General features: G+C 42.2%; 1 protein-coding gene across 3 annotated transcripts in view; it reads right to left on the bottom strand.

The window, feature by feature from the left end:
* The window catches only part of TSC22D1 (TSC22 domain family member 1), a 95,831-nt gene that overhangs the window by 23,870 nt on the left and 57,672 nt on the right, over nt 1–14,289 (bottom strand). Inside the window, exon 1 of one of the 3 annotated variants that reach the window (XM_037375997.1) lies at nt 4,336–4,356. The exons of the other annotated variants lie outside the window; for them this stretch is intronic. The gene's annotated coding sequence lies outside the window, so the exon portion shown is untranslated. Of the gene's footprint in view, nt 1–4,335; nt 4,357–14,289 lie in introns of those variants that run through there. 3 annotated transcript variants of the gene reach the window in all.

The raw sequence follows: 14,289 nt of genomic DNA, 5'->3' as shown, positions 1-14,289 counted from the left end.
TGAAAATCAAAAAACACGTCACTGAACTAAAAGAGATAAGAAGAGAACAGAAATAAAAAGGCAAGTGAAAGCAGGGAAGGAACAGGGAGAAATAGTCAGAGAAAACAGCAAGCAGAGCAAGGCAATAAAGACCGAAGGGTCAGAAACCGCATGAGGGAGTGAAGAGGATAAAGGAATTATGGGCTAAAAATACCCAAACGAAAGGTAACAGCAGATGTTATTTTTTTGGTACATTTAATACAACATCTGAAAAACAGAGCGTTTCTGGAAATGCCAGATTTTTCTAAAAAAAACCCCAAAATCCAAAACAAACTATACAAAGGAAAGGATTAACAAATTAAACCTACAATGAGCAGCTGCAAAAGGCCTGCCACCTCCCTTGGAACAACAGCACTTCGATTCATAACCCAATACCATGACATCACTGTCTTATGACGACAGCTTTTGGAAAAAGAGGAAAAAAGGGAGAAAAAAAAATCAGAAGTTTCAGACTCTCAATCTCTCACCTTCACGTATGTGAGCAAAAACTTCCAGCCTGTAACGACTCCCTTCTTAATTCACGCTTCAAATACAATGTACTAGAGAAATACTTTAACCTAAAGTACCAGAGGTAAAAGTTACATTAGCCAAGATAGTTATGTGGCTCAGCTTACCCCACTGAAAAGGGTTAAGCTGGCAGTGCTAGAGTAGCTCCTTCCAAAGCAACTCACACAGCCCTGAACTGTGCAGTGTGCATTCTGTAGCCACACAAAAGCCATGCAAATTCTCCTGTTAGGAGCATTGCAGTTCTGTACCGAACCAGCAGCCCTTGGCTTAACCAGTAAGGCAGCTGCCCTTCAGTGGAGATGGGTTACACAGTGCAGTGGTTAAAAGCAAAAAATCAGCCTACACCTGTGTTTCCACAATCACAACTGACTGTCACAGCAAGCATGAGGATTTTTTAGGACAGCAGCACTCTGTGTGAGCTCCAAACAATACAGTGCTATTTTCAATCCTCTTCAGAGAACAGTGAGGAAGAGAGAGCAAGGAGGTGTTTTGAGTGGGGAGGACAGACACAAAACTAGTTTATTGACCTATCTGCATTTCAGCTGTTGTTAATAACAGCTAATGCTTCATATCATTCACTGAAAGATGTATCAGAAGTAAGGAAGATGAGCTCCAAGCGTATTCCAAAAAGTCTCTGTAATTCTGGCTTCTGAATATCAATTTATCAAGTTATAAGAACTAAGAGTTCTTCTTTCCAAGATGCCCAGGGAAGAAGGAAGATAATCAAAGTTTATTACTTTCTCCTTCAGTGACCAGTTCAATATCGCATTAAACATTTGTGGTGACCCCTACTGGTACATACATACTGATCTAAGTCCAAAGATTCAAACCTGCTCAGGCATTCATGGCAACAGGCCTTCCACTCAACAACTGAATTTCACAGGTTTTAATAAAAAGCACAAACACAGCTAACATGTCAAGTTAAATAACGTTCTTTTCCTCTCACTCCATTACACATATTCCACTATTGTATTTCACAATGGGCTCCAACTAATTGCCTCCTACTTCATCCTGCCCACAAGTTCTTGCCTTCTCTTTTGTACTGGATCTGATGGAAAACCAAAAACTATTACCTGCTACACCACATGAACAATGTAAGTGAAGGCAGAAAAGAGCGACCGGCAGAGAGGGACGGCAGCTTTCCCCTTCCTTAGATACACCCACCCACCAAATTCACTATCACGATAAGGTCTTGCAGAAAACACCAGACAGGAAATACTAGCAAAAAACCCCACAACCCCCAAACATGCAATTTTGTCCTTATTGTCTATCTGGATATTCTGTTGTTAAAGTCAGGGAAGGAATAAGAAAAGCAGATAAGGAAGATAATATTTAGGCCACTTTCCTGGCTAATTGTGTTCTCTAATGACAACCATCACAGCAGTAGGAGTTCCCTTTCCCAGTCTACAGTTACTTGTGTGGCGTGTCTGATTCAAGACTCTTTGCAAACTGCCAAGCAGAGGGCATGCTCAGTAAATAGATACACAAACAGACTGTATTTACTTGTGTCAGAAGTTTATCAGAACAGTTGAAGAACCACATTCCGAAGAAGATAAGCAGGCAGGCAGAAAGAACATCAGAAAAAAAAAAAACCAGAACTAAATTATAATCAAAGCTACCATATTGAGACATACAACAGCAAGTACAATTAACATTTAACTTGTTACTTGAAGTTTATTTGAGAAGTGACTGAATCATTTGTGCCTTGGAGCAAAGAGGTGTTGACACAGATATAGCATTAGCCAATTACTTTGCTTAATAAAAAATACGGTTAAGTCATGAATTTGTCACCTGTGACAGCGTTTGGTCCATTGAAATGAACCCTTCAAGATAAGCAAGTGGTTAAAAAGAAGAAAACTCTGCTTGTAATAGTACTGAAAGTAATGTACATATTGGATATGGTCTTTCTCAGAGTTCTCTTTAGCGTTAGGAAAGATCAGACGTCTAGAGGATAGCACCCAGCCTAAGGCTCAGTCCCTGCCTTTCTCTCCACTAATCACAGAAGCGGCCCAACACAACGAACCTCCTGCACTAAGGTTAGCCTCTGTAAATGTCCTTCCCTCTCATAAAGCAGTTTCTTCCAGTGGCCAGCATTAAGCCAAACTCTAAAAGGGAAGCTATTAAACCAACCAACCTCCCCCCCCCACACACACACACAAAATAAACAAAAGAATCAATTCAATGGACTAAGAGAATTCTGGTAGCTAAAAGGCATTAGGCACAGCACCTAACGGCACTCTGACTTCACAGGATTACTCAAACTCCTCAGTTCCCTTACTGTGAAGGAACTTGGTAGCACCTTTTCTGTTCCTCTGCTTTGTTCTCTTGGCTTCTAAGTGCATCCAATCGCCCTTCCGCACTTCTCCTGTATTCTTCTCTCTGTCCTTTCTCACACATCTCCCTTTGCTTTAATAAACTAGCAAACAGTAAATCTGTCAGGTGTTCTCCCTTCCCCACCCACTCCACCCCCAACACAAAAAAATACAGTTGGCAATCAACTTCCAAGCATGAGGGAAGTGCAAAATGTGTAGATGAAGGCAATGGCTATCAAGCATGCATAATTCATCGGACCTACGGCTGCCTCTATAGAGAATGGAAATAAATTTTCTTCTAGCACACCACACTGGAAGAAAAGATGAGATCCACAGAACACACAAAAGATCAATACAGCACCTTTAACAAAGCCAAAGGTAACGAGGGGAAGAAAAAAAAAAAACTACTGGAGAAAAAAAATCATTATCTATTACCTGGAACTGCACAGACTAACCCTAAAATGATTTTAGATTCAGATATTTTTATGTTTCGTTCAACAGCTCCTAAAAAGCGCTCAAACCCCAGAAATTCCTACTGGTCTTAAGAAGAGTAGCTAGATTATGATTTCTGAGGAACCTGAACCTTTGTTCAACTGCACAGCAAAGGTATCTGAAGAAATTGGAACAATGTCTTAATTCTGTTTTATCATTTGTCTCTATTTTCTTGCCAACTTGAATTAGAAGAAAGTCAGAGTTTTCAGTCTCAAATTGCAGTTCATGGATGAAAGTAAGTTTTTACTAGAATTAAAAGGCATTCCGCATAGCACATCTTTGTTTTTAAAGCAAGTGGTTACTCATGGTGACTTCAAACTCCCTTCATTCACGTTAAGTGGCTGCTTTTTTCTTCAAGGCCACTATTGTGTCATAACTCAACTACTTATAACACACTTGTGTATCTCCATACAACAAGCACGAAAGAAATTATCCATTTTTGCTACAAACACTCCTCTAAACCCACAAAACCAACTTTTTCTGGTTTTCTTCGCTTTTGCACCTACTTATGAAACTGCCACCTGATATCAGCACTAGAAATAGATGCCTAAAATAGCAATGCAGCTTTTTAAAGAAATCCAAAACAACAAAAACACTATCATTTGACCATGTACGTATTGTTCAAGTGAAACCAAAGAGGTCACGCATATTTTTAAACTTCCCATACAGCACGCTACACAAAAGAAAAAAAAAATAGGAATCAGGACAGCACAATGCTTGCATAACCAGAAAGTCCTCAGTCTTGCTGCAGGAAGGCTCAACATCACCCACACCAACCCTGCCCCCAGAGGGATCCTTATACATAGGATTAACTTCTACAGTCACGCTAAGACAGAAGAAGCTCCCTATTCACAACTAGAAAGTTAAACAAGAAAAATACAAAGTGTAAGTACAGGTATAGACCAGATATATTTTCCTCCCAAGCATCTCACAATTTCAGAGTTACTCAACCACAACAATTAAGAATGCCTTGAGTGCACTGTACCTGAGCAAACTCTGTTCCAGTGCACTACATTACCGACACTGCAGCCTCAGCTGAATGTAACCCAGTCCTGGCAGCTTTGAAGCTTTTTCTGCCTTTCCCTCTAATGCTTCCCTCCCGTGGAGCCTGTGGGCTTGGAGAAGCAAGTCACTCCTCTAGTCAGAGGTACACAGCTGGCTTGCAGAGATCAGGCAAGCCCCTGATGACAACTTGTCCCCAGAAGCCTAGCTCTAAACATTTTCTATTCAGCTTTTAACTTAGAAATGAAATAGGAAACCCCAAACCAGAAATCTGCAGAATCAATCCATAGCGAGATATTCACCATCATAGATAAAAGCAAAACAGGCAGACTTGGTGCCAGAAAAAGCAACCTTAATGCTATTAGCTACTTCCATCAATCCCCCCGTGGAAGCCCATACATAAGGTCAGTGGCAAGCTCTGCCTAGCTCAGTACCATTTCACAGCTGCCATATGCCAGCAGAGTCTGCATCCTTGTTGATTATAGCAGGGCAGCAGCGCCCCTTCCCCTGACCCAGTCCCCGCTAACCCTGTTAGGTTTGGTCAGATGTAGATCCAGCTGTTTGTAACTACCAGTACACGCAGGCACGAGCTGTTCTTGACCAAAGCAGTTCTGGTTTTCACTGGCTATCAAACTGCGTGCAGTCAGAACCCTGCTTCTAGCAAAACAAGCTCCTTAAGAGTAAAAATCCAAATCAACTGTTCAGAACTTTAACGCCTCATAGGGGAAATGAGGACCCCAAATTGTGCAAATTCCTCGTATTCTGCCCACTTTGCTCACTCAGCACCGTCCATACTGAACTCCCATCACCACTGTCAAGGCAACGAGGACTCGACCTTCTCGCCCTCCGCAAGATCTTCCCTCGGATACTCTGCTGAAGCCGCACTCCGGAGTTTTAAGCTTCCACTATGAAAAACCTCAACCTGCGGCGGCCACTTTCCCCCGACTCCCGAGGATGCTGCCCGAAGAGAGGCAGTGCTTGCGCGGGACACGGCTACTGAGCCCGCTCGCCACAGCTCAGCGCCGCGCGGCCCCGGGCCGTGCCCGTGCCCCCGCCGCCTGCTGCCCGCGGTGACTCTGCCCCGCCACCTGGTGGCCGCTGCCAGCGCCAGGCCGCGCTGCCCGCCGCCGGCGGCACCGCCCGCCCCCCCCCCCCCCCCCCCCCGAACCGGGCAGGGGCGGCCGCCCCCCACCCTTCCGTAGCGGTGCAGGTTTTGCGGCGGCGGGGGGGAATGAGAGGGACACGCAGCCCGCCCGGAGCCGCGGGGAGAGCCCGGCCCGCCCGCGCCCCGCCGCGACCGCTAGGGAGCGCTGTGGGGCCGGCAGCGCGGCAGGGTCCGGCCGCTCGGCTCGGCGCGCCCGGCGCCCCCACAGCCCCCACCCCCCGCGGAGAGACCCTCTGCGGGGACCTCCGGGCTCCGAGCCGCTCGGACCGCCGCTGAAAAACCTGCTGGGAAAAAAACAAACAAACTAACCAACCCTAAACGTGAGATGCGCCAATAAAAGGGGAAGCAGCGGCTCAGGCCCTCCGTCGTTCCTCCAGAAAACAGATTCGTGCCCCTGAAAACAGCCCGAAAACCGCGGCACAAGGGGCCGGCTTCGCCCGCCGTTACAGAGATGGTGGCTACGGGTACAGACACACGAGTACGCCGTTCCTGCACTGAGGCTGGCTGTAACCGGACAGCACTGGGAAGCGCCGCACACAAAGGCCGGCTCGCAGCGAGAGGCGGGCAGCCGGGCCCAGCCCCGAGATGGGACACCGGGACCGTGGGCACATCTGTCCCCAGCTGTGCGCATCCCCCCAGGCCCGGGCCGCGCACCTCCTACCTGCTTTTATATCCTCCCCTAGTAATCTTCTCTTACTGCGGAGTCAAGGCATGAAGAACGTGCCGAGGGGGAGCCCACGGGGACCGGCTCCTAGAGAGAAGCTGAGACCGCAGACCTCCGCCTTGGGCCGCTCCCAGCCCCACCGACTGCCCTGAGAAAGGGGGTGCCCCCGGGATGCAGCACCAGCCCTGCCAGCCGGCCCCTTCCCCAAGGCATCCATCAGTCACTTACTACACTTTCAGGTCTAAGAAGAGCTCAGGGCCAAACCCGGTATCGGTTTTCCCTCCGAGTAAAATTTTTAAAGGCAGGAGCAGCCCAGACACATCGCCCCCCACCCCGCGCTCCAGCTACACGCAGCCAGCCGGGCTTTGACCGCTGGAGCCCGCTACTGAACGGGGTACGGAGAGACGGTGACCTGCAGCAGGCTCCCGGCACACCAGGTTTTTCTCGGGACAGTGAACCTCCAGGACGCCGCAGCACAGACTGCAGCACACCCCGCTTGCCAGCTCAAGTCAAGCTACAACACCACCCGCCCTCCCCTCGGTCCTCTCTCACCAGCAACAAAGCCACAGGCAAGGGTAGCAAGTTACGGGTGTCACACCAGAACATCCACGCTGGATGAGAAAGGAAAAAAAGACAGCATTTCAGTTTATGGAGGCATAATGTCTAAGAGACCCTTCCCCCCCTCCCCCTTCCAAAACACCAAATTGACATTATTATTTAAAAATCCTTCATCTTTCCCCACTGTAAAGCCAATGTCACTTCTCAGATCAAAGTATTCCTTGCATTAATTGGATTGCTAGATTCCCTCCGGTGTCTTCCTGAAAACTTCCCTAAACTTACTACTTTCCACTGCTGGGTGGTCATTAGATTACCCACAACACACACAGGCCCACAGCCTTGGAGCTTTATTGAGAAGAGAACCTCACCCTTTGTGCCAGCCTAGCAGCGTATGACAGGGGAAAAAAATACTCCGAAAAGTTGGTCTAGCCAAAGATGCCAAAGGGTCATTGAACTCTCCCCCGCAACCCAGTCTAGCTTTGCTCACTGGCAGTTACCTCTGAGCAAATACTAGAGGAGCAAGAGGCTGTGCACTTGAACCCTGCCACTATTCCCAGGGATACTACAAGGAAGGAATGGGTCCTTGCTGAGTCTTGCTTAAGAAAATAACACGTGTGTGTATGCATGTGCATTCATAGACACACCTGTGAGGCTGGTATGTCAGAACACACTGATTTTAGAGAGCCTTAATCTCCAAGACTTTTTACTGCTAGAATATACTTTTAAAAATCAGATCTTGTCTTTTTTTTAAAAAGAGTCTCTTCATGAAAAATGGGATGCGGGAAAAAAAAAAAAGTACTCCACAGTGCATCATTTTCAGTACTGGTACGTAATTCCGTGTTTTTCCTTTCTATGAACATCCAAACACTTGAAGGTATTGGCTTTTGGTTTTTTCCTTCCTTGTTTTTTTCTGTCTGTTTATTTTAACAGAGCATCAGCCAACATGGCAAAGACTTGTTCTTCAACTGCCAAAAGCATCACTAGTATAAAAGTGATGTCGGCACTGTTTTGTTAGTAATGTTGGCCTTCCCTCTGAAGAGGCAGAACATACACATTGCCAGGTCAAGCATTAATGGAAACTATTGTTAGTTTACTTAGCCCAGCAGCATGAAAGCTTGTAAAACAAGACATCATCATCAAAAAAGATCTGGGATCACCTCAAACAATCACTCCAACTCACTTCTCCTGAAGATCCATATGCTCAGAAATCCAAGTGACTGAAGACATGGCAGAGGTAATCACAAAAAAGGGATGGGATTAAACCTTGCCTTCTTTGTGCTCCTCCACCTCACCCTCCCCTTTGCTGTGCACTGGAACATTGTATTTTGCAGAAAAAGATGTGCCTGCAAGATTGTGAACTCAATGAAAAACAGGCATTTTATGCAGTCTACACGTCCAAATTTAACAATGAATCAACTGTCATAACAGGATTTGACACAAGTCTGAGTCTTTTGTTACTGTGCCAAGCTAGAGTTTTGCCTACTACTGTAGTTTCAATACTGCACGTAGACTCCATGAGTTTGCTGATCAAAACCATATTTATATTTTTAATTATCAATGCAATGTTTTATTCAATTATTTCAGTGAATTGCCTTAGTCTTCCTGGTTACTTTAAGGAGATGAGTTCTTTCTACTGTCTACTTTGCATGAAATTATGAGAAAATTCTCTGAAAACTGACCTTGATCAGGATGCACAGGAAGAATACTGCCCAGCAAGTATCCTTAACAGACCTACTATCTTTTGTCATGAGTTCTACAAGTTAGAGAACTGGAAGTTTATACCTTCAAAGTATGGGAACAAGTAATTACACGGCAGGCCCAATAAAAAGGAAAAAGCAATCAAGAAAAGTAGCTAAAATGGAAGCCTTCGAAACCACTTAGTGAGGTATAACACAGATGTTACCAACCACAGAGAATAATAGAAAAAATTAGATCGGAAGGCTTCTTTGGCTTTCACCTAGACCAACCTCACCATAAGTGACGGCTAGCTTCAAAATTTTATCAGGTTGCATTCTAAAGGAAATGAACAAGAATAGACAGAGCTCAAAGTTCGTGAACACTACTACCCTGACAGACTACCACAAGTTGGTAGGTGCCATCTGAAAGACTCAGCCTTAGGAATGCTAAAGAGCAGTAAACAAAAAACGTGCAGTCTTCATATGAACCTTGCAATTCAGATCAAGCAAAGGACAGCATTTGTGATCCCCCACCCCCAACTACAACAGAACAAGTTACTTTCTGAAACAGCAGAAAGGAAAAGAATAGAGCATCAGAAGAACCATCAATCAGTTCCCAAAATATTACAGCTCTAGGATGAGAACCAGGAAAAACTGTCTGGCTCATCTAAAGTACCATTCCAAAAGTACAGCAGGCAACTCCTCAGAACATACCTTATATTAAGCTGTATTTTAAAAATTACTTCAGCTATTTGGCTTCTGCACTCCTGGTTTGAGGCCAAACCAGAATCTCAGCTCTCCAACAGCAGTAGCCTTTAGTATGTCACACGCATTTTCTTGCAATATTTTAAGCTAAGAGATCACACTAGCCTGAAAAATAAGTATAAAAGTATAAATTGGCTCTTCTTCCTCGTGGATGTTTTAAAAGAAAAAAAGTCACATTCCCTCAGTCTTCTGCCGGTAGGCTAAACAAGGCAGCATCTGATAAGAGCAAGAAACTCAGTACATGAAACCTTTTCAGAAATGCCTAGAGGGGGAGGGGAAGGAGGGGGAAGTATACAAGTGGCAGTGAAAGGAGGACCAAATAGGTCAGTCAACACAGAAGACAACTGGTTTATAGCACTGTCCCAGATGAAGCCCTGATTGCTTGCCTTGCAAATGTAAATACAACTAAGTTCTAGCTCCAAAGCACCCAAAAACCTCAAGAACTCAAGAGAGTGTAACTGTACCACCAGATCATGCTAGTAAGATCCAATTACATACTTAAAAACAACGGTCACAAACAATTATGTTGTAATTAGGTATGATGTCACAATCCAGAATGCAGACAGCATTGAAAGAAGGCTATATTCAAACTGGCAAGAGAGATCTTATCTATAAAACAGCCTTAAGAGACTCATCCAAAACGTTAATGCTCTGAAGATTTCAGACTAAGTAGAATCCATCATAAAAATGCCAAGTCTATTTAACAGGAAGCTATAGGTAGTATTAAAAAAAGGCAGGCAAAAATTAGGATATTTTCATCTTAATTTTACGTTAAAAACCTGCCTATTAATCTGCATGAGTTTTATATGCTTCGGTGCTGTCCAAATATATGAATGTTCACTCAAAATGACCACTTCTACAAAGTTCAACACCTGCATATCCTGGGACTATTTCCTTCATAGTGTATCACTCTGAACCACTGTTTCAGTCCAAATGTTTAGATGAATGCTGCCCGAATTAAACTGCTATTAACAGTTCATTGAAGTGCACAGATATGTATTTGATTCGTAACTCAGTGGGTACTGCTCTCTACAGTCACTTCTGGAACTCAAAAGCAAAATAAAGCAGAAAATGAGAACAGAAACACTGAGATTAAGAGATGTAAAAATGAATGCTGCCAACACCTATAGTTCTGTGAAAAAAAATAAAGGAGGGTATGTGAAGCATTAAAACTATGTAAATGAACTGGAGACATATCTTAACCTTGTATCATCCTATTTAACATCATTCTTAAAATGTCTGTGTTACAAAACTAAAATTTAAAGTATTTTTGAAGTCTATTAAGACCCAGTTACTTTGAATCCCAAGCACTCCTGCCTGCACTGGCTGCCAATAGTAACCACATACTTCAGCAAATGTACTCCTATAGCTTCTAGGAGTTAAAAACTGACATTTCTACTGTTTCAAAAACTTGACAGTCAAAGTTATAACGGAATTTTCCTTTTTTATGCTAGAAGTTGCAATCCAGACTGAGCTCTAACAGCAAGGTTAGAGACATGCTAGAAATGTTTGCAATACATGTTTGCTGAAGTTAAGAATAGCCCAAAGATAAGCAGTTGCCTAAACTTGGCAGTTACAAACTGGGTCTCTACACAGGCACAAAACATTCTTCTGATGCTCAGACTCATTTGTTCTCAAACACTGACTGTCCCGGCTCCAAAGCCATACAGAAGTTTAATGAGGTGACAATCCCCTGCTGTCAGAAAAGTTTTGAGATTCAGGTCACAGCAAAAAAAAAAACAACCCAAAACAAAACACTATGGGTAATTTAACACAACAGGAACTCACTGAAGAGAATTAGATAATACGTGCTAGGAGTTGAGTTTTTCCCATCATCAAGATAAAAATCCTATTTTTTTTTCCCAACATTGAAGGAGAAGGCTCACACTTGGTATCAGAAAAATGTGTGCATATTTGATCCTTGAGTCTTGGAAGGTTTTAAAGAAACCTCTGATAAACTCATTCTTTTCAGAGGAGTCACCATTCACAATCACTTTGCCAAAGCTCTCAGAAGCTTCAAACATCTTAAGATGGTCTTACCTTTATATGCACCCATACTAAAACTAAACTTCAAGAGGTAGGTTAGCAGGGAAAGAGGAGGTGCAGCAAGACATATAATGTCATCTCTGGCAATTGAGTAACTCTGTCTCTCATCAGCAAGAGTGCCATATTGAATCTTTCTTCATTAACACATAGAATTTCCCATAGCATTTGTGGGAAATATTGATTTTGCAGATTTAGCATTATTTGATCTCACATGCCATCTATACCATCTCTCCTGAAGCTGCTGTAATTCTATTGTTACTGGAAAAATAACTTAAGTCATGGCAGCAATAAAAGAATTCCCTCACCCATAAAAGATATCCATTTTGTCTACAGTGGAACACCTTATTTTACAATTCACTTTCAAACATAAAGTATACTTAAGGCCTTGTTTGTACCAGTAGAGCCCATCAGACTCATTATTTCTATTTAAAATTTAATGTAAGAATGTTCATAAACACAGTGAATAAAGACTTACTAACAGTAATTTAAAAGTAATCGTACCTGCCTGCTCTGCATTAAATTTATCACCAGTTAGCATAACATGTAAGAGTCCATTAAGTTCAAATGCTTCATGTTAGCTGCACTGAACTGTTTTTCAACTGATCTGTAATTAAACAGGACTTTTCTGTAGAACTGGTGACCGGTTTCTGAAAGCAGACCATGCACAACAGGACAGGTTCTTCACCTAAATCAGACAGTAACAGTCTTTCACCTTCTTCCCTTTTTTCATAGATTCTTACTAGGGAGTACCCAGGTTTCCATTAATTTTAAAAGCAAAACCAGAAACAATGGCATTTTCATCTCTGAAAATACAAGAGGGTTCTATTTTCAGCAAAATAGCGCTGCACTTCACATCAGTATGCAAGACCATTACACTGTTATTACATTTCACAATCATTAAGAAAAGGAACTTCCAGATTAACAAAGGGCAGACAACAATCTGGATATTTCCTCACCACATGTAATAGACAAAAATTAAATTACTACAATTTAGACTCAAGCTTTACCTCAGTAACTGTATCTCCCTGTCTGCACACAGAAGACAACTTTTCATTCCATTGAAAGCTAAATCTGAGATGCAGTGATTTTAAAGAAAGTTACTCTAGTGATGGATACTACCACTATAAATAAATACTGGAAATTAAAATGTTGAATAAATTATTAAGCTAAATGAAAGACTTGTTTTCTTCCTCAAATTGACACTAGCCCTAATCAACAGTATGATCCTCAAATATTAGTTAATAAAAATGCCAACAGAAAACATGAGAATTAAGAAAAAAGTTAGTAAACTCGGAAAGGCAGACCTATATTCAACACATTCCAAAATTAAGGAAAGCATCAACACAAGATAGTTAGAATTATGTATACAGCATAAAGCATCTAAAAGATTTTTATTCCTTTCTCACCCTAAAGAACACAGAAAAGAGAACTCATTCAGCTTCTCCTCCCCCCCCCCCCCCCCCCCCCCCCCCCCCGGTATCATGGGATACAAGTTTCATGTTTTCATCTAGATAATTACTACTTTTGTTTTCTGTGAATTACAGTGTCACCCATTTCCAACTGAAACAAAGGCATTTATTAACTTAAGCAAGAAGGATCTGGGCTTCAAGTCATTAAGTATTTCAGAAATATAGGTTAGCCTATCTATAATTAGCATTCCTGATGATTTAAACATGGTTTGATGATTACTAAATTCATCATCTTTAAATAAACACTTCTGACTCAGCATGAGCAGAATAGAGACATTTTCATCAACTAATTTAGCTTAAGACTTTTTGGCAAGCAAGACTAGGAAAGAACCGATAGCTTTTATAAGATCAGTGAAGACAGGAATAGGCATGCAAGTATGTTAACAAGTAAAAGGGAAAATATTATCATGAAACTGAATCCAGAATCATTGCAGACAATTGTTCCCATACTCCAGTGTTTTGCATTTTGAAGTGAGTAATCAGTAAGCAGACACTACATAGACAAAAAACATCCTTATCTAAGAATTCAGGTAAGGGAGCTACCCTTTTTTTATTATGATTAAATACTAACATGCTTTAGAAGTCAAGTTGTATCTTGTAGAAGCTAACAATATAAAATGGAAAACATTTATTTCAGTACTTAGTGGTCAAAGAGGATGAAGCTAATGACTTAAATCAAAGATTTAATCCTATAATGGAGCCACAGTGTTCAATTGCCAACAATGAGTAGGAGTAGGAGTCATCTCAGCAAGTCACCTGCTAAGCAAGCCAGGAAACAATACAAAAATAAAAAAGCACCATGTATCCACAGTGGAAGAATGTACAAAGACTGAAAGGGCACGTGCCCACTAAAATCCTCAGCAAACAAAACCTGAAATTGGGTACCAGATTTACTTCATTAGTTCATTGTTATCCAGAACTGAGACCTTCCCACAGCTTTCAAAGATCTGACCCATATTCAAAGGCCAGATCCAGAACTTTACACGTCACCTGAACTACAAAATCTTGTTTCCAATACATTGGTGTCACACAAGGCTGACTCAATCTTTTTTCTGAACACTCACAAAAAGCTTTTTTCCAAGGTTCATCTAATCCTTAGCAGTGGTTTATTGATAATACATACACCCCCCCATAATTGCACTAGAACACAATTTTGCATATCATGTCTTAAAGTCTGTTTTGTCTACAGACTCCTTGGAAACCTGGTTTGCATAACACATTCTTTCCAGAAGACTCCTCTGCTGAAATTACTATCTGGGTTTTTTCTTTTATTAAATATGAGGCAGTTAGTTCTCTGTAGTTTCAAAAACTCAGTCTAAATCTTTATCTTAAATTCAGCAAAGGACTCTTCCTTCCATCTTCATGAGGCAAGCATTCCACCCTACAGATTGTACTTGAAATCAGTTCTTTCCAGATTCAGTAACTCTCTCAGCTTTTATATATTGCATTGACTTATTTGTTCCACATTGCACATTAAGATATCAGAGACCTTTAACTCTCCTTTCTAGTGTGTTACATCAGTCTTCAGCTACTAGGCTACATACCGTTCCTTAAAATAGCATAAGCCATTCAGATTTTTTAGCAGTACGTACAC

Source organism: Falco rusticolus, chromosome 2 (genome assembly GCF_015220075.1).
Source record: "Falco rusticolus isolate bFalRus1 chromosome 2, bFalRus1.pri, whole genome shotgun sequence".
NCBI lineage: Eukaryota > Metazoa > Chordata > Aves > Falconiformes > Falconidae > Falco > Falco rusticolus.
Note: the sequence above shows the minus strand (reverse complement) of the source record. Positions and strands in the feature narration are given on the sequence as shown.